The sequence below is a fragment of the Phocoena sinus genome, chromosome 3, assembly GCF_008692025.1.
Source record: "Phocoena sinus isolate mPhoSin1 chromosome 3, mPhoSin1.pri, whole genome shotgun sequence".
Lineage (NCBI taxonomy): Eukaryota > Metazoa > Chordata > Mammalia > Artiodactyla > Phocoenidae > Phocoena > Phocoena sinus.
In genome coordinates this window covers 70393988-70421259 of record NC_045765.1, presented here as the reverse complement: position 1 = coordinate 70421259, position 27272 = coordinate 70393988, and the positions used below count along the sequence as shown (strand labels likewise).

The 27272-nt window shown below is 37.5% G+C and overlaps 1 protein-coding gene across 12 annotated transcripts in view; it reads left to right on the top strand.

Moving 5' to 3' along the window:
- Positions 1–2759: 2759 nt before the first annotated feature.
- Positions 2760–27272, top strand: part of CSNK1G3 (casein kinase 1 gamma 3) — a 141297-nt gene continuing 116784 nt past the window's right edge. For 3 of the 12 annotated variants that reach the window (XR_004349113.1, XR_004349112.1, XM_032626108.1), the window contains exon 1: positions 2829–3223. The gene's annotated coding sequence lies outside the window, so the exon portion shown is untranslated. Of the gene's footprint in view, positions 3224–7876; positions 8133–27272 lie in introns of those variants that run through there. The other 9 variants (XR_004349119.1, XR_004349117.1, XR_004349118.1 and 6 more) reach the window with 9 other exon arrangements.

Below are 27272 nucleotides of genomic sequence, written 5' to 3'. Positions count from 1 at the left end.
AGCCTGCGAGCCACAACTACTGAAGCCTGTACACCTAGAGCCTGTTCTCTGCAACAAGAGAACCCACCACAATGAGAAGCCTGCGCACTGCAACTGGAGAATGTCTGCACAAAGCAACGAAGACCCAGTGCAGCCAAAAATAAATAAATAAAATAAATAAATTTATTAAAAAAAAAAGATTTCAACTGGGAGAAAGAAAGAAATGGAATAGTTTTCCTGCTCTAATTGAAGATCTTATTCCTACAGTCTCTCCACTCTGTTTGTATGGGTGTGTCTATGTGTGTACGTTGGCATGGCTGGGCAACCACAGTGAGTGTGCAGAAGGGTGAGAAGAAGAGAAATAGTAACAGAAGTAAAGAATCAAAAGATGTAAGGGAGATATTGGAACACTTACACTATCTCAGATATGCAATTAAAGGCACCCAGAAATTTTACTTTCTTTTTCTTCCCTTTTCAAATTTCCACTTGATAAATTGTTTTTTTCCTAAGGAATTCATGATAGTTTTAGACTGAAGTCATTTTGAAGTAACTCTCCCACCCCCGCTTGTTTTAATAGAAATATATTAGTAAAGCTTCTTTTGCTTTTATCTTGTTTTTCATAGTAATCATAACAGTTGTTGCAGGCCCAAATGTTGGGACAAATATTTACTTATATCTATAGAGATATAAATTCAACAGAATAAAGTTCAGGGTGATAAAAAATATGATACTGCTTTGGGAAACATGAAAACATATTAATAGTATATAAACACTTGGAGAGTAGCAAATGCTAGGAAATATGGGGTGACACAAAAAATTAACTATATCTGATGTACAATATAGCAAATGGAAATTATGATCTGTCTGCTTATGTTGAGACATCACGCTACAGAACAAAGAGTTTTGATTGAGATGCAAGTAATTTGGTCTTTCCCTCTTTAACACAGGCTGTTTTCATATTGCCAGTTTTTTCCTTACAAGTTAATACAATGACATGAAATTTTATTGGCTTCCTACCTAGGTTACCTGTGGATTTTAATCTATAGGAGCGTCTAGGTCAAATTTTAACAAAAAGCAGCCTTTACTGAGGTGTTTAAAAACATAAATATTTATTCCTATCCATATATAATTTAAAAATGTGATTTGATGATCTATTTATAAACTTGTATTTCTTAAACATTTATCAGAACTTTGAGGGGTCAGTAGAGGTGTTCTTGATCTAAACTGAGGTTTTTGAGGTGGAGAGTATAAAATGGTTTGTTGGTCATTGATGACAATAGTTAGAGTTCCCAGTATTGTAGACATTTCTTCTCCATTTAGTGAGATAGGGTTAACTTTGTTTCTTGTCTAGTTTCGGGTCCTGGGATATATCAGAAAAGTGGAGATGTTTTATTTATTAGGCAAATTATTCTCCATCCTGAGCATGCACAAATCTTCATTGCTTTTGGGTCTCTAACAGAAAGATCGTAGTGTGGTAAACACAGAAGCAGTCCTTACTATCACTTTCCTCTAAGATGGATGATACCAGTCACTTCATAACCTTCAGTTTGAGAAAGCATGAGAGTAGAGTTACAAAAAGGCACTGTTGTATTACAAAAACGGCATCTTTCCATACTAACTACCCCCTGCAGATTACACATCGACCCTATCATCAGTCTGCTAAAGTAGAAATGGAGAATGAGATAAATCCTCAATTATTTTAAAGTGCATTTGTTTCACTGGAGCCTTTCAAATTTTTCGTGTGTGTGTGTGTGTGTGTGTGTGAGAGAGAGAGAGAGAGAGAGAGAGAGAAAGAGAGAGAGGGAGAGAGAAGAGACTAAATACTTCCTTGACGCAGCAAGTGTACTGAAAATATAAAAATATGTTTGATAAATAAAAATTTAAACATAGCACCAGACTATGATTTTTCTTCATGCACACCTTTATGTCTGACTTTTGAAAGGTCTTTAGACACAATTTTTTTTAAATGATAGTTTCAGAGTCTTCTACAATGCCTTCATGGTGGATCGATTTCCATACAGGTCTTCCATAGTAACATATCTTCATCCCAGTTAACCAACCATAAGAGAAAGAATGTAATCTTCTGCCTCCCCTCTGTGGGCAGAGTGGACTGGAGAGTAGAGTCAGAAAACATCGGTTCCAATTTGTGTCTACAATTTGATGACGTGAGTGATGTTGGGCCTCTAGGAACTTTAGAAGGTTCACTAGAAAAACCGAGATAATAGCTACCACATTATATAGTCGAGAGGGTTACCTGAGCTCACAAACGAAGTTCTCTATAGACAGCAAACGGAATGCAAACGTGAGCCACACTTTATATTTCTAAGTAGCTGAATCCCTGATACAGCCCTGGATTTACAAGAAAGTGGGGGAAAATGTCAACCCAGCGAGGTCACTCCCTCTGGCCGGGCCCTAAAATTCTTTGGCACCTGAAGGGCTGTGCTCTGTACACTCGGAAAAGCCTCGGCACCCCGACTTGGCACAATGGCGCCCTTAGGCTCCTGCTCACTCAAGCAGCGGGGAACTTTTCGTAGCTCCTCCAAACCATGGGAGCGTTTTCTCCCAGCTCTCTCCACAAACCTCGCCAAACGTCTCCTCCCAAGGCCTCACCCAAGAAGACATCGCGCATCCACAATTACTCGCTACGCTCACCGCCGGTGCGGAGGTGGGGAGGAAGGCGTGGCTTCGCTTTTATAAGCCTTGCCAGCCAATGAGCGTGCTGCCTTTCTTCCGGTCGGCGAGCCAACCAATCCTAGCAAGTCGGTGTAACCTTCGGCTCTACTCGGCTCTTTTCGCTGATGCGGGCAGCTCGAGTGGCCGCCGCCGCTAGAAAGACGCTTTCCTTTTTAATTTTTTTTCCAAGCGTTCACTTCCGGGTCCGGCGCCGATCCGGATGCCCGAGGCAGAAGGATGTTTGACCTCCGGATAAGCGAGGCGCCGCTGTGCATTCATTCCCAGCTGCATTGGTGGCGACAGCCGCGGCCCGGGCGGCGACTCTCCGGCCAGAGGCGGCGGTAGGACGCACCGGCAGTAGTGCGGCGACCGAGTCCGAGCTGCGTTATTTCCCTCGCTTGTTCCTTCCCCCCTACCTCGCTCGCTCCCTCCCTGCGTGCCTCGCTTTCCTCCTCTGGCCGCCGGCGGGTGCGATGTGCCGCCGCCGCTGCCCCAGCCGCCGCTGACTGACGGACCGGGGGGCGCCGCCCGCGCCCGGGACCGACCCGCCACTTGCGGCCGCGCCTTTGAGGTAAAGCCCTGTTCGCATTGGCGCCTGGCTGGGAGGCCCCGGCCCGGCGGCTGCCTCGGCGCGGCCGCGGCGCCTTCCTCCCCGGGTGGGGCTGGGCGGACTGGGGTCCCGGGCTGGGTGGGGTGGGGTGCGGCGGGGGCGGTGCCGCCGGCGGGGGCCCCGGGGAGGGGTGGGCGAGGACCCGGGCGGGCGGCGCGGAGGCGCGGGCTGGAGGCGGCCGCGGCCGGGGGGCGAGGGCGCCTTGGGCTCGCTGGGCAGGGTGGGGGCCGCGGGCGGCTGGCCGGGCTGGCCGCAGAAGTTGCCCGAGTGGTGCGGAGCGAGTGGGGACGGCGGGGAGGTGGGCGAGCTGGGAAAAGGCAGAGGCTTTTGGGGGGAGGGTTGAGAGGTCGGGAGTGCAGCCCCCAGCGCCCCGCGATTGTGTCCAGACAATTCCCTTCGGAGCGGGGATTTTAGGCAGGCCCTTCGGAGTGGGGATTTTAGGCAGGAGGGAGGGAGCCGTCTGTCGGCTGGAGGAGGTGTCAGGGGTCAGCATTCATTTCTGGGAGAAACTTCCTGATGGGGTATTTGTTTTAAGGGGAGGGGGGTAGGGATTTACCTATTCGATAGAGCTTTTGACTTAGCTCAGAACTTATCCAAGGCGTTAGTCGGGGGCTCAAAATTACTCTGATGGTTACTGTTAGGGTGCTGCTTTGTTTGTTTCTCCCACTTGCAAAGGGGAAGTGACCCACAGGAGCGTCGGCTCTCTTGGTCCACAGCCCCCGCGTTTCTTTTCTGCGGGGTGGTGATGGAGATGTGTGTTTGCTCCTGGGGTGAGGGTAGTTAGGCCTGTGTTACGATCATTCCAGTTCTCCCAGGGAAGGAGGAAAAGTTAATGGGTGGGAGTGTGTGTGGGAGATGGCTACTGTTGCTACTCTGTGCGAATTAGTTTTAACTCTGTTGTAATGAGTACCAAGGCTGGTCAGCAAGTGACCCTTTTTTAACCTTTGGTTTTAGAACATCGACTTTAATTGGAGAATTAAAAACCTACTGATTTTTAATAAGTTAAGGAAAGAAGTTAGTACTTATTTCTTTTACGTTTGCAATTACTTTTTGTGATAGGAATGACATTTGCCCACAGATAGTAAAAGAGGTTAAACTATATCTGAGTTGGAATACTTTTTAAAATTAAAAATATCTAATTAGTAAAACCATGTATATATTTTTGAAGAATATTTGCTTTCCCTGTAAATAAGCAGATTGTGAAAGAAAAATATCACAGAAGTTATAAGATGTGAGGCCAGTTTAAAAAACATTTCCCACCAAAAATGAGATCTGGTTTGTGACATTCTTAATAACTTTTTTGGCAGAGGGGAGTGGAGAGTTGTGTTTAGTGTATTTTGTAATTATTCCCAAACTTTGCTCCAACTGTATTCTGAGTTAAGATCAATTATTTTCCTATTTTATATACGTTAGCCTTTATAGTTGCACAAAAGATGAAAATCATATTTATGGGAATTGGAAGAAAGGTGTAATAAGATAAATTGCATGGCTTTGGTATAAATTTGTAGCAGAGTGTATAGACACTTTTGCATTCAGGGTGCTTGCATTTCTGAATATGCCTCAGGTATAAGGAGTAAGTACTTATTAGAACGGGGGGACAGAAAGTTTAATTTTGATGTTGATATGTATGAGACTTTTGGGGGAATCTTGGAAAATGATTATCTTTTCTGATGGTTTATTGTGCTTACTGACCTCTTCTGCCATTCATCAACTTAAAAACTAATGCATTATATAATTATTGACATTTTCATTGTTAGATTTGCAAGCATTAACTATTAACAAAATCTTCAGCACACAGAAGTCACTTATTCCTTCAAATAAAAGAACTAGGATTAGAACAAAGGAATAGTTTAGTTCAACCTGAACCTTTACTTTGTGTAGGGGACTTTTACTATGTGGTGAGGGTGGAAGAGTGGTAGAAACATGAGGAGGACTAAGAGCCAGGACTAAGACCCTTAAGGGAGAAGCAGACATGCACAGAAATAATTGCAACACAGGACTCCTGTGGGGTTTATTAGAAATGTATGGAAGCATGCGTGTGTGTGTGTGTGTGTGTGTGTGTGTGTGTGTGATACCAATTTTGACTAGGGAATTATAAACGAGGTTAGAGCTGGTAATACTCCATTTGGGGCTTAAAATATTTTAATGGTCAAAATGGGTCGGGGTGTGTGTGGGGTGGTGTGGGTAGTTTTGTAGGTGAAGGGAGCAGTTGAGAACCAGCATGCTGGTTTGCTATCGTGGGGCCTGTTGAGCTGCACCTAAGGCTGCTGTGCCAGGAGGTCTCTGGGAATAGAAGCTGTAAAATTAGGTGGGGATCAGTCAGTCCATGGACATCTAGAATGCCTTGTATTTAAAAGTGAGTCAGTTTAAGGTATGAAGGTCCAAGTGTATAGATTCTATACTGATAGCAAGTAGGTAGGCAAATAAGGCTAGTAAGTTTAAAGGAAACAAATTAGAATAGTCAGTTTGTTATCATTCATGCTAATGGAGGAAAGCAGAAGAGCATATAATCTAAAACAGTTCCTGCATGGCTTTGTCATATTTCTTTGCTTGCATTTGGATATGAGTGTGTGGTAACCTGGTAATTGGTTTTATATGAAATAAATCTAGATTTTAAACATATGACTTGGGAAGAAATGGGAATCTTTCCCTTTTCTTCTCTGGGTGCCCTCTGTAATCCCCTTCATGCTGGGAATAGACCATCATTCTGGTGTGGTTTATTGGTTCAGATTTTTTCAGAATGGAACAAGTAGTTGTTTAGTTTCAAAGGGCTTCCCAAAAGGATGTATCAAACTAAATAGTGGGAATCTGAAACAATAAATAACAAAATACAGGTCATTGGATAGTTATATTATTGTTAATACACTTTAAGGTGAGATTTGCTATGGATAAAGTGAAATGTGAAGAATCTACATAGGAAGAGAATTGACTATACCAGTAAGATGACAACATGAGAGACTACCACAGTTATGGATAAATATATACAGGATTTTTAGTCATCTTAAATATTGATGACTCTAAAAAAATTGAATCCCAAACTTAATCATTATCAAAGGAGTGCTTAGAAAAATATCACCCTTATGACACCATTGTTTAATCATCTAGTCATGTAACAGGGGAGATTGTTTGATAGATTTTTACTGACTATTCCCCTCTTAGTGTTCAATAAGGATTTACATTATAACTGAATTTGTATCTTGAACCTCCCGATAATAACAATACCTATTACAATTTATTACGTGCCCACTTGGTCTAAGGACCATAAATGATAACTGTTAAGACAACTCTGAGTTAGGTGGTGTAAGCCTTGCTTTTGACAGTAGGAGGCAGAGTTTTCTAGAATTTAAGCAACCTGTTTAAGATATATCTTGGAAGTAGCAGAGTGCATATTTAAATCTTTTTCTTTTTTTTTTCTGACTTCACAGTCTTAGACCGATGATGTCTTCTATAATCTTCCATATTCTTCCTTTTTGTCTTTTCTCATGCAGTTGGCACTTAGTGGTATTGATTAATGTTGTTAGTATGTGTTTGGGTGTTTGTTCTTTAAGATATAATTTCTTTGGAAATGGCGGTTTTGGGATATCTGTAGTTCTCTACTAGTAGTGACTCTCTAGGAGCAGAAGATATGGTTCTAGTAATGTAAGCTACCTTAGAGTATCATTTTTGTGCTGATCTGTAGGAAAGAACCATACATGAGATTGTTAATGTGTGGAAATCAAGTGTGTATTGTCTATTAATGTGAAGTGACTTTGGAGAGCCTCTGAACTAGTTAGAAAACATGGAATGGGACAGATAAGCGGGGATAGGTAAGTTTTAGAGACACAGTGGAGACTGCTGTTAGCCATGTTTTTTCTAGCTCCCTTCTCACAGCTGAGATTTAGGAACTATAAATGTTTGGGTTTCCTTCTATAATGGGACCTATGGAAGGTGCATAGTGATTTGTTCTTAAACTCTCCTATATTATGTTCTCTCCTTCTACTCCCCGCCAATCATCCTAGTTCTGAGGAAGAATTCTTAACAGTGAACTTGAAGTACTTGTGTATTTGGTAGATAAGACACACATTTTGATCATTTTCTTTACTAATGATATATCACATAGTTATAATGTAATTAAATGAAAATCTATAGCTAAAACCTATGTCCACATGACTGTATCACGTCCACATTTTTTATAGCGTTTACTGTAATTAGTAAATTCTCATGATGTATATACTCTTTTTCTTAAACACAAATTTCTAATGCTTTCTTCTTCAGTGAGGTAATGCAGATTTTAACTGTATTCAAATTTATTACATATATTTAGTTGATTTTGTGTTGAACTACTTTCCTTAGCTGATAGCTACGTTGGAAAAACAAGGGGGCGGGGGAGAGGGTTTCTCTGCCATTATATTCTTCATCCCGATTGAGAAAATTCATATAAAGTGCCATGATGTGATGCCTGGCACATAGCAGGCACTATGCAGATCTTCTCTTAAATTTAGGGGTTGCTGATATATATGAGTTGTCAGAGTGTTGATTGGTGTGTAGAATGAGCAAAGACTTTTGGGGATAGCCTATTACAGGAGAATCTCTGAGCTCACCTCTCTTTAACCCACTCAAAAGATTAAGTTATACTCTTCATTCATTTACTACTTGATGTCCATGCTACATTAAATGGCAGTAGACTACCCTCTAGTTTGTTCTTGAACTTTTATTCCTACCGGTTATTGTATACCGTGTATACCTACCAAGAATCATTTGTCTGTGTACCCAGCAAATTGTTAATGGCAGTTGTACTTGTTGTAATTATATAGTTTAATGAGATGTTATTCAGTGAACTATGAAGGCGAAAAGGTGTTTGTGTGAGAGCCAGTGACTGCTTTGGAAACAGGTGAGTAGCTGAAGTCACTTCCAGTTAAAATCGGTGTAGGTGAAATTAAATGACTAGGGAAAAAAACCCTAAAAGTTGTAGATTTTGCAATAAGATTCTGCAATAAAATTGCTTATAAGTGTTTGTGAGATGTCTTTCCATGTTTAAGAAACAAACTGGAAATCACAGGTGATGTACTATGGGTGTGGTTTTCGCAAGAAAGATAAAGTAGAACTATAATCCATGGATTCATGCTTGAAGGAAAGGCCTTGGCCCTGCATTAAAAGACTGTCTTGTGGACTTCCCTGGTGGTGCAGTGGTTGGGGGTCCGCCTGCCGATGCAGGGGACGTGGGTTCGTGTCCCGTTCCGGGAGGATCCCACGTGCCGCGGAGCGGCTGGGCCTGTGGGCCGTGGCCGCTGGGCCTGTGCGTCCGGAGCCTGTGCTCCGCAACAGGAGAGGCCGCAACAGTGAGAGGCCCGCGTACCGCAAAAAAAAAAAAAAAAAAAAGACTGTCTTGTGATTGTATATTTTTGTGTTTTAGTTGCATTAAAATGTTTAAGGTAGATTCTTTTATGATTCCCCTTTTTAACTAAGTTATGAACTGTTGGTTAATAATAGTATATTAAAGGGGTATCTACTTCTAAAGTAACACCTAATTTATACTCTCTCATAGAGATTTGTTTAACAGCATCCTCTTTTAAAAAAGAGAAATACTGGTATTCCTGAACATATAGTCATTCATATGTTAGGGGGAATTGTTTAATTATTAGGTCACATGGTTCCCACATGTTTCCTGATAGGATCCCTTGTCTGATTTCGTATGTTACCTTTCAGCGTTTATTACAGCATCAGGGTTGGAGAGAGCCTTCTTGTAATTCCACCATCTCCTCAACCTGAGTAGGGACTGCAGGAGTGAATTGGTAGAGGAAATTGTCCTTTGGAAGAGGAAATGCCATACCCAGGAGCAGTTGAGCTTGGTGCAAAGGGTGCTGGTCTAACAGCTTACAGTAACTACTTGCCTTTCTTGTCTAGCTCAGCCCAAAGGCAGAGGAAAGCTTATAGGTGTTGAAAAAGGAGGTCGAAGTTGGAGAAGGAAAGGTAGATGGGGTATACTCTTTATCTTGGTGTCACCACATTACAACACCTGAAATGCAGTAGCTGAAATGGAATGCTGAAGTATGAAGGCAGGGTTAGTTTTTCAGAGCTTTGGTTAGCCTCTGTGAAATTTACTTGGCTCTGCTTTCCCATGTGTGTTGGATTCATCCTCAGACTGGTAGCAAGATACTGGTGCACTGGCCAGGACATCTTTTGCGCAAGCCTACCAACATATTTTCCCCTTCATGTTTCATTGACCGGAATTAGGTCACGTACACTTCCAAACCAGTTATGACAAGGGGGACAGGGTTATCATAGTGAGTTTCTACCAATCAGGATATATACCCTTGCAACTGGCGATGGGGTCACATTTCCCTGAGTTACATGGTGGAGGGAGGATATTTTAAAAAATTGTGGGAAGGAGGAATATAGGGGAAATGGATGTTAGAGAGGCAATCAATAGTGACCACCACATCTACACGTCTGCTTGTTTTAAGGATGAAAATAAATAATGCATCTAAATGCACTTTGAACTTTAAAGTGTTGTACAAATGTAACGGATGAAAGATTAGAAGGCTGCTTCTATATGACTATCTTAAATATGCTCAGGTATGAATATTTTAGGAACTGAAAACACTGCTAGTTTTCTTATTGACTAACTTTGAGTCAGTAAAATCAGTTAAAGACTATACTTTTTTTCATGGAACTCATAAAGCTATTTTAACTTTAAATTAAACATTTGTACTTGTAAACTTATTTAAATTTTTACTGTGTTGCTACCCTCCTTCTTGGACAAAACTTGTTCACATCTTTGATCTCATCAGATTTCTTTGTCATACCTGGAGGAGAATAGATGCTTTGAGGAAATGGGAATTTATCAGTCAGAGAAATGGTTTATTTTGAATCAAGGAATCTGATTGAGGTAGGAGGGAAACGTGTTACATATCTTGAATACAGCAAAAAAATAAAAAATAAATAAAAATTGTGGGGGCTGGGGAGAATCACAGACTTTTAGAATTGAAATGAATTGTGGGAAGGTTGAGTGAAATGCTTAAGTCACACACCTGGTTGGTAGAACTCTCCTATCCTCATTGATAGTGTAGTGCTCTTTCTGACCAAAAAGTGGGAGGCCATGAAAAGTTTTGTCTACTTTGCAGTTTTGCTCAGGACCATGGGCTAGTTACGTAAAGCAGTCAGCCAAGTACCTTTAATACAGATATCTGGGTTCTCAGGGTTTGGAAATTTGTAGCCAGAGTTGGTGTGTGTGTGTGTCTGTGTGTGTACGTGTTTAAGTAAAACAAGCAAACAGACAAATCTTTTAATCTTCTCTCAAGCAGTCGACAAAAACAGCATGCATACACACATACACACACACAGTAACCTCAAACCTGGACTGCTGAAACGAAAATGCAGAAGCAGAATGAGTGCTTGGAACAATTCATATATTTTTATTTTCAAGAAAGTTGTTATCTTAAAGATTTCTTTGTTTTCAGTATATGTAAAAGAAAATTGTGTGTGTGTGTATGGGGACATATATGGAGATACACGTATGTATGAATACATAATTAATATACAGAATTAATTGTTGTAATTCTAATTGTTGCAGTGTTCTTATAAATATACAGAGTAAATCCATCCATCCCCTGGAAGGATATTTACGTTAATGACAGATATTTATAGATTTGGAATGATTTTTATACTTTTTATACTTCTCTGTAGTGTTTGGATTTTCAGCTATGATTATGCATTATTTTTACCATTGGGAAAAAATATTACTTTTTTTTTTTTGAGGGAAGAAAATAAAATTCTGGGGTGGAATGTTTTCTACCAACCTAGAATTTAACATATAATTCCGCTTTCATTGTATATTACCTTAAATAGAGTGTGCCTTGAATGCACTGATACTTTGTAATAGTATTTATTTTAAAAATTGGACTTATTACAAATTATATATCTTAAAATTTTAAGTTGAGGGGCTTCCCTGGTGGTGCAGAGGTTGAGAGTCCGCCTGCCGATGCAGGGGACACGGGTTCGTGCCCCGGTCCGGGAAGATCCCACATGCCGCGGCGTGGCTGGGCCTGTGAGCCATGGCCGCTGAGCCTGCGCGTCCGGAGCCTGTGCTCCACAACGGGAGAGGCCACAGCAGTGAGAGGCCCAAGTACCGCAAAAAAAAAAAAAAAAAAAAAATTTTAAGTTGAAATTGGCCGTATGATACCATTTGATACAAGTATATTTTATGAAAGTGGACTTCTGAATTTTTCTAATTATTAATTTGTTATCTATTTTTTTAACTTGTTTGGTTTTGACTTCAAGTGGTATACTTGGCAAGGTACCAGAGTATGATATATTGGAGTCAAAGTTATAGTCAGAGTTTCCTGTAGTAAAAAGGGAAGTGAAAATGTTTTTTTTCCTTACACCCAGTCTGTGTTATGTTTATTTTCTATTTCTGTGAAATACTTATTATATATTCTAGCAATGAATACTTTCAAATGGCAGGCAAATATAGTAGGTAATGTTATAGGGAGAGAAAATTCCCATAAGACTCTTCCACTAGTCTAACTGTGTGTGTACACATGGCTATAAGGCCTTTTCATAAAATCCTAATTTGGTGTGCAAAAATAACCTAGTATTGTTTTGGAGGTGAAACTAGTAGGTATCAGTTGTTGATGACATTTGAAAAAGAAACTGGTATTTGTAGATGCATATTTTTGTAAAACATTATTTTCTCCTTTTGTTCCAAGGATCTGAAAACAACATGAACACCGCCACCCCCCCCACCCCCCAAAAGAAGTGTAAATCTTAAAGATGTGGAATCTTGTAATGCCAGTTTTTATTTTAAAAAGTGGTAGATTATTTACTGAGCTCTTTTTCTATCATATGATTGTCGGCATATTATGGCTAATATTTCTTTATATATTTGGGATTCTGAAAATATTTGTAGTTAAAATATCAAAATGTAATCAGCTCTTTAAACTCATTCTCTTGAGTATTTTCTGATAGTCTGTTGGAAGTTGATAACTGGAATGTGTATTGTGTGTTTATTGTATACTGTTACTCTAAATACTCTACTAATGAAGGTTGTTTTTTGAAGGCTGATTGAAAAATAAAATCCTGAGCACTGGGAATGAGAATTTCAAATAAGTTAAAATAAATTTTACCATACCCACTTTAAAAAAAACCTTCCAACTGAAAATTAGTAAATTTTTTTCTGTGACAGAGTAAACGAGAGAACAAAACTGGGCAATTTTAATGTCAGTGCTTTCAGTCCTTGCTGTAGGGCTGGGAGTGCTAACTTATTAGTAGATGAGAAAAAAGGATTTGTGGAGAAGGCAGCTTGGACCAGTGGTTCTCAGCCCTGACTTCACATTAACATTTTCTGGGGAGCTTGAAAAAATTACAGATATTGGGATTCTACCCATGCTACTTTATATTTGAATCTGGGGATGGGGCCAAGGCATTGATCTATTTTAGGATTTCTACAGGTGATTCCAGTGCGCTTCAGGGTTGAAAATGACTGATTTCTCCTTCTTTTTATACACATCTCTTAGCTTTTTTTGAAAAAACGTCTTCCTTTTACTTTCAAATTCTCTTTTTAATCAGAGATGGAGGTGTGAAGATGAGATAGAAATGCATAGAAAATATATGCAAGAGGACCAGGTTAATGAAATGACTTCTCTTCAGCGTTTCATACTCAGAATGCTTAGTGAAGACACTATTTATTCCTTGTTCATTAGCAGCTTTTGAATAGTGTAGCACCAAAACTTGAAGTTTGGAAAATTTGTTAAAGGGAAATTTATCTAGAATAAATTAAGGTACCAATTCAGATGCCCCTAGAAATCTTAAGAAACCTAAGTGATGAAAGCAATCCTGTCTTCAAAGTTAGTATAAGAATGTTGCTCATCAAAATTTGATTAGTTTTAGTTACCATATTTTATTAGTTATATTTATCATATTTGCAATATCATTGAGTTGTATTTTTCATGGAACGTAAGGATGGAAGGGGCCTTAATGGTTGTTTAGTATAACTGTACTTATACCGCTTTACTCTCTTTTTTTTTTTTTTTTTGTGGTATGCGGGCCTCTCACTGTTGTGGCCTCTCCCGTTGCGGAGCACAGGCTCCAGACGCGCAGGCTCAGCGGCCATGGCTCATGGCCCCAGCCGCTCCGTGGCATGTGGAATCTTCCCAGACCCGGGCACGAACCCGTGTCCCCTGCATTGGCAGGCGGACTCTCAACCATTGTGCCACCAGAGAAGCCCTTTACTCTCTTATACCGTTGTTGATGAGGTACTGTCTCTGTTTTTCCCCTTGGTAGAAATAGTTTAGTAATTAAGTTATAGTATATTGTGGGTATAGTATATTGTTTATATTGTATGTAGTCAGTAAATATATACATATAAATGCACTATGATAATAGGGTTTTATGATTATTGTGTCTTATCATTTATGGCAAATCAGGGTCCATGGTAACTTATTTGCTGCTGCTTCCTAGGTCAGGAACACTCTTACCAGTTTTAGCATTTTTCTTGTGACAACATAAGATCAAGCCATTTTATGAGTTCAGTACATTAAATTCCATTCAATGAACATTTTTTGCATGGTGGCAAAATTGGATTTGCATTTCTTCTATAAATTTCAAGGGTTAGATTTCTGTAAACTGCCCTGATAGGAGAATTTGTGTTAGAGAAATTTAAGGGTGGATAGAGTGTAGAGGGCATATTATGTGTGAACCATTGGGAGACTTTTCGAATTATTTTGAGTTCATCAAAATACTACAATAAAAGCACATGATAAAGAGGTTACCAGTTACATTTTGCACATATAATTAGTAATAGAGTAATGGGTACTGTTCTATAGGACCACAGTTCCTTATCAACAATTCTGACATCTAAAATGCTCTGAAAACCAAAATTCTTTTTTTGTATGTTTGGCACAAATTGGTTTTCTTCACAAAACCTGTTGTGAACTGTTTGTCTTTATTTCATGTATTTGTAGGTTTCACTGCAGAAATAGTAAACGTTTAATCATGGTGTGCTGTCCCAGACTTCTCTGTGCCATTACAGCTTTCTCTATGGGTGTTAAAAAGTATATGGTGTTTACACACTGTATCACCTGTCAGAAATGCCCTGAAAGGGCTTCCCTAGTGGCGCAGTGGTTGAGAGTCCGCTTGCTGATGCAGGGGACAAGGGTTCATGCCCCGGTCCGGGAAGATCCCACGTGCTGAGGAGCGGCTGGGCCTGTGAGCCATGGTCGCTGAGCCTGCGCGTCCGGAGCCTGTGCTCCGCAACGGGAGAGGCCACAAGAGAGAGGCCCGCGTACCACAAAAAAAAAAAAAAAAAAAAAAAAAAAAAAAAGCCCTGAAATTCTGAATTGCAAAATGTTTAACTGCAGGAACTGTGGAACTGCATTAATTTGCTTCTGCCATTTATTTCTTGATAGAAACTACTCAGCATCTTAGTCCTCTGAGATGGAGTTTGAGTAAGATCCTGGTAAATTTCTTTTGCCTCTTCTAAATATGTATATACCAAGAGGCACTTTATTTTAATCTGTGTTTATTTCTTTAGCAGTTGAAAGTTTTTCTGGTTTTTTGATACTGGGCCTTGTGGGGCCCACTGTGGTCCCAGAAGCATTGTGTAATTAGGATTCTTGAGATGGAAAATGTTTCAGGTAACTTTGGCATAGCTGAGTATTCATCACACTCTCTTTAGTCCTTGGGGTTATGTAATTTTACCTCTGTACATGGTAACTTCATGCCACAACACCTGCAGGCAGCCCTCTTTTTACATATCTTGGCTTCCTTTTTCATAACAAAGAAGAGGTGTGGTTGCAGTGCCTCTATTTTAGTTTCCTTAAACTTCCTTAATTTGTTTTTAAGAGTTCACTGCAAAAACCTTTATACCTACTCTGGCTTCTTTTTTTTCCCCCATCCTGTCTGTTTCTTTTTCTCTTTTTTTTTTCTTTATTACTTCCCTGCCCCCACCCCCTTTAAAATAATATTCCTCAGCCAGAGAAGTTCATACTTATGGTATTCTGTATCAGAAAAATACAGAAAAATGTTTGCTGGAAAGGTGACAGAAGTAAATCTGCATATTCTGGTATTTCTCTAAAGAGGACCTTTTGTAGGGGAGTGATGATTGTACTGCGTGTGCAGTGATAGTGTTCTGTGTATATGGTTTTTGCTTTCTTTCCATCCTTAAATACTGAAGGGTAATGGGGTCGTGAGCACTGTGGTACATGTATTTTTGTGTTTACCAAGATTCCAGGCACTTTAAGGTATAGATCCTAATGGGAAATTTAGACCTTATATGGTTAGGTTATGTGCACTTGCTATGTGCTCTGAAAGCACTATAATTCTCTTGTAGGACAAATTATACCTTGTATTATTGTTTGTTTAAGCTATGTGATGGCAGGGATTACAGTGGTCTTATTTGTATTTCCTGTGTTTGGTACATAATAGGCCTCTAATGATTACTAATTTGTTGAATGAATAGATTAATCATTTCATCTTTATTAGGGAGAATTTTAACATGGAAGAACCTTGATTACATGCCTCCTGAGGCACCATGCTTATCCCAAACCAATTTAGTTTGCATCATCACAGCTGTATGAGACAAATTTCAAACACATAAATTGGGCCTAATTTAAATAAAAGAGTAAACACAAGCCTGTGACTTATTTACTCAGGCTTAAAAGTAGAGAAACACATTCTAGAAAGATTTCTGAAATGAAATGCATTCATGGGCTATGAATTTAGTTAGAGGAAATACTTAGAGGAAATATTCTATTTTTTTGAGCATTTCAGTTAACTGTGATTGTATTGTAAGATATTTTTTATATTAAAGTTTTTCTTTTTTCTGTTTTTCACGCAGCAAAATTCATTCCCCCTCACAATCAAATTAGAAAACAATTTCATCACCTTAAAATATTCCCTCATGCTGCTCCTTTGTAGCCAACCCCTTTTCCCACTCTGGCCCCTAACAACCACTACTCTATCTTATAATTTTGCCAGATATCATATAACTTATAGGAATAATGAATCATGAATATAATAAATTATAGGAATCACGTGGTATGTAGCCTTTTGAATCTGTCTTCTTCCACTGTGCAGAATGCATTTGAGATTAATCCATGTTGTAGTGTATATCAGTACTTTTTTTTTTGCTGCTGAGCAGTATTCCATTATATGGATGTACTTCAGCATGTTTATCCACTCACCAGTTGAAGTATTTGTTTCTAGTTTTTGTGATAATGAATAAAGCTGCCACAAACCTTTGTGTGCAGTTTTTGTTTTGTGTGTGAATCTGAGTTTTCATTTCTCTTGGGGAAGTTTCTGGGGGAATTGTTAGGTCATATGGCAAGTGTGTGTTTAACTTTATAACAAACCGTCAAACTGTTTTCTAAAGCAGCTATACCATTTTGCATTCCCACCAGTAATGTGGGAGAGTTCTAGTAATAAGCAGTTTGTAAAATTTAAATTGGCTCTATTGAATTACTTTTTAGTAATTCGTTGGTTTGATTGCACTGTAGAATATCTTGACAGTAATATTAGTTCTGAACATGATATATTTATAGCTGTAGATCTGTCAGACAGAGATGTAATTTAGGGGAGCCTCACTTTTCAGTGAATGCAGTCTTCCATATGCTTTGGAACTGTTCTTTCTTGCCGAGATCATGCAACCCTGATCTTTGTAAGAAAAACTAGGCCTTAACTAACCCTGGTTCATATTGGGGATTCAGGTGCCTTTGGATCAATTCTGTGTTATCTGTCTTCAGGTTTACAGCACTTACTTTGGATTCTTGTCATTTGGACTGGGCAGAAGGAAATCCTTCCTGTGGAGAAGTGGTTGTACTTTCAGCTTATTTTTGTCACCTGTTGTGTGTTTCATTCCACAGTTTTGTAGAAGTCAACTTGCTTATTCATGGTTTACTGTCAATCATACTATTCAGTCCTTTCTATGTTGAGAGTTGACAATATTAGCTTCATAACTGAAATTTCCAAATGCTAATACCCTTGAATGACTGTTTTAAGTCTGTGCCCTTTGCCTATACTAGACTGTGGTTTGTAATTATGTATTTTTACAAATTAGGAAATAAGCATTGTAGTTAAGAAGAAAGGATATAACTTTGTTATGAGAACCATGCATGAAACAGCTACTGAGGTTCCTGAAGTATTTTCTCATTTATCTGGCATTATTAGGGAACAACCTGTTAGATACATTAGGACCTTGAATTTATACTTAAATATTTCCTTATTTAAATTTTTTTAAATGGTAAACTTTACAGGGTAGTACTGTTTTCTCAGTGTTTTCTAAACATACCATATCTTGCTGATGCAGGGCTCTCATTCTGAACATCAGTTATAAAGTATGCTATTATGCATAGATGTCTATGAATTTATTGAAGTCTATAAGGTTGTTTTCTGCCTGTTCTCTCATGTTTTTACTGTTCACCTCATATTTTCTCTTTTGATTTCCAGTGTAAACTTGTTAGAATTATATTAAAATTAAAATGGAGTTTAGGGGCTCTTATTTAATGAACAGAATATGCATTTTGTGACCTCCTTTAGTGAATTTTTTTCTTCTGATTCATAGCTCTTGGAAAGTTGAAATTACAGTATAAATGACCTTTGATTTGTGAGGTGTTATTCCACTTGCTTGTAGTATCTCTCAGACCTATAAATTGCTGCCTGCCCGCCCATACCTTTTTCTTTCCTCCTTTATTTGGAAAAGAGATGATCATATAAATTAACATTTTAAAATTTCTAAGAGAGTTCATTTGTTCATTCATTCATTTACTTGTTTCTTCAACAGAGTTTTAACCAGTGTCTGCTGTGTGCTATGTATTATAACAGATAATGGGGAGACAGAGTCGAATAAATTATGATCCCTGTCCTTGAGGACATCAGATTAAAAAATGGGCTATCTTAAAATTAAAGAGTAGAAGCATTGTCCCCTGTCTTCCCTGTAAATTGGTTGTGAGAAGTAGAGATTTGATCAGATTCAGTTTCAATTTTTTCTTCCATCAGGAATATCAAAGGTTGTTTTTTCTTTTTGTGATGTTAGTGGCAATTGATGATCCTTGCCTAGTTCCATTAATTCCTTAGGAGTTGCATAATGATGAGATTTGAATTCTGTCATTTCTTACTTTATTAGACTGGAATACATTTAAAGAAAAAATTTCCCTTCATCGATTAGCGTTGATTGGTATTATTCCCAGATTCCATATTTGCACATTTGTCTACTTGCTAAAATTTATTTGTAACCCCCAAATCAGTATCCCTTGTGCTTTGCCATTCATTAATGGACATGAGCTTGGGTAGAGTGGCAAAAACTTTGAGTCACCGGAGGGGCATGTTCCCAGCTGAAGTCAAACTAGGTGCTCTGCTGTCTTGTTTTGCTTTTAAGGCCTATTTAGTGCTTTTTGGGTGATTTTACTGTTTAAATTGGCCCCCAAATGTAGTGCTGCACTGCTGTCTAGTGTTCCTAAACCCAGAAAGGCTGTGATATGTCCTATGGAGAAAATACCTTAGATGAGCTTAGTTCAGGCATGAGTTACAGTGCTGTTGGCTGTGAGTTCAGTGTTAATGACTCAACAATATGCAGCTGACCCTTGAACAACAGAGATATGAACCATGTGGGTCCACTAACATACTGGGATTATATTCAGTATTAGTACTACAGTACTATACGATGTCCAGTTGGTTGAATCTGCAGGTGTGGAACCACGGACCAGGTGAGGGAGGGACTGTGTATATGCAGAGCCACCCACGAGTTATATGTGAATTTTCAACTGCGTGAAGGGTAGGTGCCCCAACTCCTGTGTTGTTCAAAGGTCAGCTGTATATTAAATAAGTTGTCTTTAAACAGAATCACACATAAAACAAGGATATGTATTGATCAGTTGATGAAAATGTTGTGACCAGAGGATTGTAGGAACCTAACCCTGTATTTTTCGTAGGAGCAATGGTTCAGTGTTTTCAACCTTTATAAAACGTTAACTACTGTGAATCAACTGTTTTTGGTTTTGCTGAGGTACAGAAGAATATCCTTTTTTAACTGATGTAAAAAATATACAACAGAAAGTTGTAAGTCATGGAAGTAGAGAGTCATTAAGAGGCTTGGTGAGACCTTTTCTGGGGAAGTTCATTGCTTCTTGGGTCATTTCTGTGCCTGGTACAGGGTAAATACTCAGTAAATATTTGTTGGATGTAAGTAAGTGTCGCCAAACAGAACATGATTTTCCTTGAAAGCTTGGAGTTTAAATTTAATATCATTCCTGTGATTGGGATTTGCAGTCAAGTTTGTGCTTAGAGGTAGTGAGATACCTACTCTTAGAGATTGATATTGGGAATATTTCAGTAATGTAAATTTAGTATGATGTCTACTTGATTTTTGATTTCCGTCACGTAGGAGATGAGGGTGATCTATGCTTCTCTCGTATTTATAATAAGTGCTTAAGGGGCTGGACATTTTCAAATTAAACATTCCCTTCTCTGCCAAATATTGAGACTCATTAGCTATGATAAGGGATATTACCAATGGGAGTATAAATTCACCTGGAAATTGAAAAGAGGAGGCACAAAAAGACATTTTGAGAACCAATGAAACAGTCATATCCTAGTTACTAGAGAATAGTCAGAGCTGGATAATTAGAAAATTTACTTAATTAGACTTTCAGTAATATTTATGTATGTTAAGAAAGTTTAGCTTTTAATACAATTCCTACATAAAATTGACTTAGTTATAACTGATTATAATATAGTGTGTTTTGCTATTCCTTTGCTATTATGTATTATACAGTAGCTTTCAAACTTAGAAATATTTTTGACTACAACTCATTGAAATACATTTACCACAACTTACAGAAATATATTTTACATTGTGACCTAGTGATACTTATGTATTCATATAAAGAACCCAAACACAATCTCACTAAACACACTATTCTTACTACATTTATGCATTCCATTTTCTTTCTTTTTTTGATACTATTTTATTTAAAAAACTGTTGAAGACTCACAGGAGCTGAAGCTTAGAGGCAGACAGTTGGTACTAGCTGCCTGGGCTCAGACAAATGACTTAAATGTCTCTGAGCTTCAGTTTGCTCACCTGTGAAGCGGGGCTGACACCACCCTGATCTCCAGGTTATTGTGAGAATTAAGGTATGTAAAACAACATCAGCATCAGCGTTAGGGCCTGTACCTAGGAGTCCCTAAGATTTTATTGAGGACTCATGAATTCTTTTAAGGTCTAGTAAAGCGAGAGAAGCCCTACAAACTAGTGTCTTGACAAGTGGAAGGATGAACGCACTGGGAACAGAGTGACTATAACTAAAAGAGGGAAATGGAGTTTTTTAAAAAAATTTATTTATTATTTATTTTTGGCTGCGCTGGGTCTTCATTGCCGCACGCGGGCTTTCTCTAGTTGCGGCGAGTGGGGGCTACTCTTCGTTGCGGTGCACGGGCTTCTCATTGCGGTGGCTTATCTTGTTGCAGAGCACGGGCTCTAGGTGCGTGGGCTTCAGTAGTTGTGGCTCGTGGGCTCTAGAGCGCAGACTCTGTAGTGGCGCACGGGCTTAGTTGCTCCGCGGCATGTGGGATCTTCCTGGACTAGGGCTCGAACCCGTGTCTCCTGCATTGGCAGGCAGATTCTTAACCACTGCACCACCAGGGAAGTCCTGGGAATGGAGTTTTAAGAAAAGAATCCCAGTAATCCAAGTCTGTTTTTATCAAACAGCTATTTATGCCCTGGGTTTGGGGACATAGGGGCAGTGGGGGTGGAAAAAAAAAAAAAAAACTGTTGCTTAAGACCCATTAAGTTGGTTTAAAGACCCAATAATGGGTCATAGTCCACATGTTGGAGAACACTGCTTTCTTAGTAGGAATATACAAGGGACATCACTGAAATCAGGTTTCAAAAATGTAAAGTGTTGTAGATGATAGTTACTAAACATTTCTGAGACAAAATAAGTTTCCCTAGTATGTAATTAGAAAAATTGATCTCCATTTTTGACATTACAGTTAATGATTTAGCTTTTAAAAATAAGTGTTTAGCCTTTTCTTAGACAACCAGAGTTGAGCTCATGCCAGAAACCAGTAACTGGGACACTTGCTGCTGATAGAAGCATGTGATGTAACGGCTAGCCATCACATCACAAATATCCTTACTCATTTAAATTTTGGAGAAGCTTGTAGACATGTAGTGTCATTTTTATAGAGACTGCATAATGCATTTGAAACACCGAATGGCTCATTTCGTGTATTAAAAATGGATTTTTAAATTTAAGATAACAAAGCAATGAGAAATCAATGCTGAGGCAAGTAACTTGTGAAAAAATTAATTTAAAAATTTCCATTCCTTGTGATTTTCTATTTACAAAGGACACTGAATAGCATGCTGAACATGAAAAGATACCTATAGAAACTTTTAATATTTAATATCACAGGTACATGAAACAATTCTATATTGATTGCAATAATATTTTGGAAGATAGGTAGAGTACTAATAATTATTTTAAAAAATTTAGAACTGCTCATTAACGTTTACTTGAAAGCTTTAGCTAGCTGTGGTGGAGGTAGAACATACATACTAGTATGTTCTCAGACTACTTTGATTTATCTAGTTGCAACTTCAAGGAGGTCAGTTGGCTCTGTAATGTCCTAAATTATTGGGCCACGCAGATTAGAGAATCTGATTTTCTGTTTTCTGTTTTGAAGATTCATCAGTGATCATCAAATTAGACGTATGCCTGTGGCCTACATTTCTACTCATATAATCAGATTATATCTAATGTTTTCTGTATTTAGCAGCTCATTTTTATCTTTATTAGTGAATGATACTCCATCAAAATTGTAATTGTTTATGAAAGCAAAGTAATTGATTACTTTAGATAGGATAGATGAATAGATTATTCATCTATTCTCGAGGATAATTTGAAAATTCATCCTTTTGATCAATTACGTCTTTTTAATATAGATATTTAAGTAAGTCAGTGTGCTGAGAATTATGATAGAATCAAACATAATTTTAAATATTTTGTTACCATTTGTGTGCATTCATGTCAATTTAATCACATTAAATACATGTTTATTCTTTTTGGTTGTGTATAATGTTTAAGGTTTCAGTTAAAGAGGTAATATCTCTTATAAAAATTAAAATATCCTTAAGCCCTGTAAATCACTACTTTGTGTTATAAGAAATTGTAAGCCAGGCATATTTCTATGAAACTGTCTTTTCTCAATAGTTTTTATTTCTATGGTTGTCTAATTTTTAAGTTTTCAAGCTGTATTTTTCTATTCTCTTCCTTGTAATTTTTGAATTTAAAGCTTCTGAGAGAAATTTTCAGTTATTACTATTGACTGAATCTGTAGATATAATACAGTACTAAGATTAATTATGGTCTTTTTATCAACTGGTATAATTTTCATGGGCACTCTGAATCTTACCTACTCATATTTCTGTTTTTGCTTCTCTACTAGAAAGTAGAAAAATTAAGTATGGGTGCTGAACTGCATGTTTTCCATTTCCAGTTAGTATTACATAGTTTTATTTCTAATATTACTTTACTTCCCTCCTGATTTCTTTACTTAAAACTGTTCTCAGTCTTTTGGTAGTGTGTGTGTATTGTAAACTGCCCTATATACTTTTCTATAACAAGGTTGGCTTTTAAATTAAGTACAGATGTTATTTAATTTTAGGATACATTGTTTCTAAGAATATATTTATAAAGTAATACAGTGAGAAAATAACAGTTTACTTTTCAGTGGTTCTTAACTTTTTTAGCATCATACGATCTGTTGAAAGCTATGGATTCTCTCTTAAGAAAATGCTTAGGAGGTCCATGGATTTCAGGTTAAGAACTCTACACCTGTCTTTAGTATTGGTGGACTCTATTATCATGCAAAGCAAAAGTAGGGCAAATCAAATCAAAACAAAAACTATAATTCATAGAAGTGCTTAATACTTTACTATTCAGTTATTTGAAATATTCTTATCAAGTTCTGACAGTATTTTTTAGTTATTTATTTTAGGGTGAAAGTTACCTGTTCATAGTAGAGTTAATGCTTATATATGGTAGAATATTAAAATAATACAGAAATAGTCTCTTGCCTCATGTCTTTGAATTTTTCAGTAGATGAAACCACTTTTTTTTTCCTTGAGGAAATATTAAAAGCCTGTCATTAGATGATAAAAGAAGAAAAGAACACTACTTTGAATAGGACCATTTAATCAGGATCCTAGATAGAAGAAAATTTGATGTTTAAAGGATGGGTCATTTTGATATTTTTCAGAGTACTCTAAAGTGAAAAGGAATTTATTGTTTTCACAAACTTTAATATTTAAGTATATAGATTGTAAACTCTCCCGTGTCTAGTTCTAGAATCCTTCCTCTCTCCCAAACTCCATATCTAAACTGTCTCTAAGACTGAGCATGTTTGAAACCACTTTTAATTACTTCACTTTTAAATGCTTCAGGTGGTTACTAACATAACTTAAAATAATGTGCATACAGTGTTCTCTTTGATTCTGTGTCAAGTTTTGCATTCTTTTTTTTAAACTAATTTTAACTTTATTTTTCCAGCTTTTTTGAGGCAAATAAAATTGTATCTATTTAGAGTGTAAACTGTGATGTTTTGGTGTATGTATGCATTGTGAAATCATTATCAATATCAAGTTAATTAACACATCCATTATGTCACATGGTTACCTTCCCCACCCCCATGGTTAGAACAGTTAAGATCTACTCTGTTAGCAAACTTAAAGTATACAATACAGTATTATTTACTACAGTCATCAGGCCAAACATTAGATCCTCAGAACTTATTTTTTATAACTGAATGTTTGTATCCTTTGATCAGCATCTTCCATTTCTCCCAGCCCCTGGCAACCACCCTTCTACTCCTTGTTTCTATGAGTTTGACTTTTTTGTTTTTTTTTTTAAGATTCCACAAACAAGTGATGCCATACAGTATCTTGTCTTTCTCTGGCTTATTTCACTTAGCATAATGCCTTCCAGGTTCATCCATGTTATTACAGTGGCAGGACTTCCTTCTTTTTTTATGACTGAATAATATTCCATTGAATAGACCATATTGTCTTTATCCATTCATCCTTTTTCATCATTGCTTTGGCTATTTGGGTCTTTTGTGTTTCTATCTGAATTTTTTGGATTTTTTTCTATTTCTGTGGGAAAAAAGCCATTGGAGTTTTAAGGATTTCATTGAATCTGTTGATCACTTCTGGTAGTATAGACATTTTAACAATATTAGGTCGTTGAATACAAGAACGTGGGATATCTTTTGATGTAGTTGTGCCTTTTCCAGTTTCTTTTATTAATGTCTTACAGTTTTCAATGTAAAGGTCTTTCACTCTTTGATTAACTTTATTCCTAAGTATTTTATTCTTTTTCATAAGATTGTAAATGGGATTGCTTTCATAATTTCTCTTTCAGAGAATTCATTGTTAGCGTATGGAAATGCGATTGAGTTTTGTATGTTGATTGTGTATCCTATAACCTTTACTGAATTTGTGTATTATATCTAATAGCTTTTTGGTAGAGTCTTTGGAAACATATTGTACCAAAACTTATGGGATGAAGCAAAAGCAGTTCCAAGAGGGACATTTATAGCAATATATGCCTACATTAAGAAAAAAACAAAGGCCTCAAATAAACAAACCTAACTTTACACCTCAAGGAACAAGAAAAAGAAGAACAAACTAAGCCAAACGTTAGAAGGAAGGAAGGAAATAACAAAGATCAGTGCAAAAATCAATGAAATAGAGCCTAGAAAAACAATAGAAAAGATGAATAAAACAGATTTTTTCTTAAAAGATAAAATTGTCAAACTCTTAGCTAGACTAAGGAAAAAGAGAGAAGACTCAAATGAAATCAGAAATAAAAGAGGAGATATTACACCTGATGCCGCAGAAATACAAAGGATCCTAAGAGACTACTGTGAGCAATTAGATGACAACAAATTGGATAATCTGGAAGAAACAGATAAAGTCCTAGAAACATACAACCTACCAAGACTGAATCAGGAAGAAACAAAATCTGAATAGACCTGTAATTGCTAAGGAGATTGAAACAGTAATCAAAAATCTTCTAACTAACAAAAGCCCAGGACCAGATGGCTTTACTGGTGAATTCTACCAAACATTTAAAGAAGAAACATCAGTTTTACTCAGACTCTTCCAAAAAATTGAAGAGGAGGGAACACTTTCAGACTTACTTCTCGAGGCCAGTATTACCCTGATACCATAGCCAGATAAGGGCATTACAAGAAGAGAATATTACAGGCCAATATCCCTGATGAATATATATGCAGAAATTCTCAATAAAGTATGAACAACGTGAATTTAACAGAACATCTGAAAGATTATACACCATGATCAAGTGGGATTCATCCCTGGGATGCAAGGATGATTCAACATACACAAATCAATAAATGTTATACATGACATTAATATAATGAAGGATAAAAATTGTGTGATCATCTTAATAGGTACATAAAAAGCATTTGACAAAATTCAGCATCTCTTTATGATAGAACTCTTAACAAATTAGGTATAGAAGGAATGTATCTCAACATAATAAAAGGCCACATGTGACAAGTCTACAGCTAACATCTTACTTAATGGTGACAGGTTGAAAGCTTTTCCTCTAAGATCAGGAACATACAAGGATTTCCACTCTCACCACTTCTGTTGAACATAATATGGGGAATCCTAGCTAGTGCAATTCAGCAAGAAAAAGAAAGGTACCCAGATTGGAAAGGAAAAAGTAAAATTGTCTGTGTTTGCAGATGCATTATCTTTTGTCTACTGAGGGATGAGATTTTAGCTCACATACTACCTCTTCCCCTTCTGTGTTTAAACGTTTGGATGGTTATTATGTTTACTTCATCTTTTGCTCACCTTTTTTTTGTTGTTGTTTTAGCAAATTTTACATTATCTCATTAATCTGAATTTAGTAAGGCGCAGATGTTCATATCCCTGTCCTTCCCTCTACCTCTTCTACTCCTCGTTAACAGCTGAGCGTCTGTCAGTTGTAGTGTTATTTTAACACTGTTAAGGTTGGAAACATTTATATTTTTTTCAGTAACATTTATCTTGTTTTTGGGGGGGATAAGATTGACTCTAAAAGCTGAAAATCAATTAACCTTGCTTACACTTTTAGGACTTAACAGTAGAATGCCAGGGTTAGTTTTGTTTCTAGATTAGCCCTCTGGACCGTTTTTGCTATAGCTCAGGAAAAATTTCTTTTTCTTAACTTCCTCTGTCCTTCATATTAATTTCTCTTATTATTTGGAAGTTGGAGGTATTGGATTGCTTCTATCTGTCTCTTTTCCTTTATTTTTTTGTTTCACATAATAGGATCGTTCCCCACCTTGTCTTTGATTATTCCATATAATATAGCATTATTTTCTTATTCTGTGTATATATTACTGTCCTTCTCAAAAGTGTCTGAGGATTTTTTTTTTAAGTTTTCATATTTTTTAAAATTTGCTTTTTTGGGGGTATTTTTCTTTCATATTGTTACCTTTCTTCATAAATCTAGCGATTCTTGATGTCAGTTCATATTTGTGAAGGAGTGATAGGTTAATATTTCTGCGTAAATGGCTTGGGTTTTCTTTGCCGTTCTGTTTGCTTTGCTGTTTTTTTCTTTATCAATCTCTTGGATCTTGTTTACACAGATGGGGCTTATTGATTGGCACATTCCACATCAGGTATGCACTCAGGGAATCAGTCTTTAGGCAAAGAGTTCTTTAAAATGTCAGTTCTGTGATGCCAGCAAATACTCCCCCCTCCCCCCCTTCTTTGGAACTTCCTTTGATTTCTTTAGAGATTTATTTTTCTTTTTGTTTTGTGTTGTTCTTTTACATAGGAGACAGTAACAACAGTTAGTAGCAATTATCCACCTCCCCCATTTTGTCCCTGCCTCCCTTCCCTTTTTCACTCCTGCTTATTACCTTTTCACCTAACTTCCTTTAGGAAGCCTTTTGGAAGTCTGTTTGGCAGATCAGCTCCTTACTCTGCTGTGGTCTTCTCCAGCACTTAGTTTGA